The sequence below is a fragment of the Amphibalanus amphitrite genome, unplaced genomic scaffold (assembly GCF_019059575.1).
Source record: "Amphibalanus amphitrite isolate SeventyFive unplaced genomic scaffold, NRLGWU_Aamphi_draft 000823F_arrow, whole genome shotgun sequence".
Classification (NCBI taxonomy): Eukaryota; Metazoa; Arthropoda; class Thecostraca; order Balanomorpha; family Balanidae; genus Amphibalanus; species Amphibalanus amphitrite.
In genome coordinates, this window is record NW_024882317.1 from 89,406 (window position 1) to 91,190 (window position 1,785).

The 1,785-nt window shown below is 48.9% G+C and overlaps 1 long non-coding RNA gene across 1 annotated transcript; it reads left to right on the forward strand.

Moving 5' to 3' along the window:
• Positions 1 to 267: 267 nt before the first annotated feature.
• LOC122366675 lies at positions 268 to 788 on the forward strand. The gene is made up of 2 exons (XR_006253923.1): positions 268 to 342; positions 531 to 788. It is a non-coding gene; the product is annotated as an uncharacterized LOC122366675 (long non-coding RNA).
• The last annotated feature ends 997 nt before the right edge of the window (positions 789 to 1,785 follow it).

Genomic DNA, 1,785 nt, shown 5'->3' on the forward strand with positions numbered 1-1,785 from the left:
ACATTCCCCCGAATCTCAGAAGTCACACCTATTTCAAGCAATGCTCTGGAATGGCTAGCACGAGGTTTTCCCGTGCATTGCTTCCAATTATCTTGTAACTGGCTGATCCGAGAGAAGGCGGAGTTTTGGAGGCCCCGTGGGGCTCACTCCGTGTTAAAATGGGCGGAGCTTTAGGGCACTGAGAGGCCCATCTGCGGGGATCAGATGGGGCTCGGTCCACCCGGGCGGTATACATATAGGGCCGGCTGCTGATGGGTGCCTCAGACATCACCATGCAGTGGTTCAGCCCGCAGTACTTGGCTGCCTTCGTTCTGGGGCTGCTCGCAGCCGCCTCCGCCTCACGTAAGTTATTATAGGGTCAGACCGACACTTTCCATTTCAATTGCCTTTCTCACGATTGTTTTCACTTGTATTGACAGTTAGGAGACAGGTGATTTTCTTGCAATTTCAACTGCCATCACTCTTAAAAGAGCATTTAATGTGAAAAAGTGAACTTCATTTAAAATCACGATGATCTTCCTGTTTTCCAGCGCTGCCTGGCGGCGGGGGCGGCGGCGGCGGTGGGGGCGGTGGCGGTGGCGGTGGCGGCGGCGGCGGCGGTGGCGGACGCTGAAGTTTCAGCCTAAGACTAACACAGACCGACAATCATCCTCTACAGCGACTGGTCATGCTACGGACAGCTTTGATCGAAATTCCACAAATTCAAAGAAGAAAGGAGACCCATGCAGTAGTTGGCTTTGATTCAGTTGATTATGGCCGAATGTCGATTAATACAAACCGCAGTCAGAGTTGAATGTTTTGGGGAGCTTCTAAGGCGGCAGCAAAGTGACGTTGGACTTAGATAGTCATTCTATTCTGTTGTTAATATTACACACACATAGGTGCTGATGTTTACCACTACTTCGGAGTCATGGATGATAAAAGAGGGTAGAAGACGGTAAACGCGAACACTACATAGTCATCGAATGGTAAACGGTAGACGGTGGACGGTAGACGAAAGGCGGCGGATGGTAGCCCCCCCCCCAAAAAAAAACATTCAATTAAAACATAGCCTTTTGGATTTGCTTCCTTACGCTTTATGGTGCAATTGAAAGCATTATTCTAGCTCATAAAAATGGTTTAGTTCCCATTTTCAGAGAAAATAAACACGACAAAATTGCGACTATTTTGGACGCTGCGACCTGCAAGAGGGTAGATGCCGAAGTGCCCACTTTGGATCCACAACTGACCCCTAGCGGAACTTGATGCACAGGTTGCAGGTCATGGCCTGATCTCTAATCCCTTCCCCATTCAGGAAACTACGACTAACAATAGTTTAAAGTGGAATGAGTGACATTTCCATATAGCCTGATATTTCTCAATCCTCACCGACTGAATAGCTATATCCTGCTCACTTTGGCCAGGAAACCAGGGAGGATCATTACAGTAGGAGCCTGTTCCTCTTGGGTGACCGTTTAGGTGGCTGACCGGCCTGTTCCGACAGGATACCCCCATCCCAACATGACGGGCGCTGCCGCTGCGACATATACCAGTCGAATGTCGCATCAGCTCGACATCTAACTACCCCGTCATATCATCTCATTTCATGGCCCTGGAATCGTTGTCACACGTCATAGCGGCATAACGCAACCCAAATAAGAAAACATTTTATGCGTTTATTTACCATACGCCACCAGCAGGAGTATAAGTCGGCAAAGGACGCAGTTTCATTCAGCCTTCCGATAACATATTAGCCGCGTTGACATAGGGCTAGTTGCCAGATAGTGGAATTCCGATACCGAGACA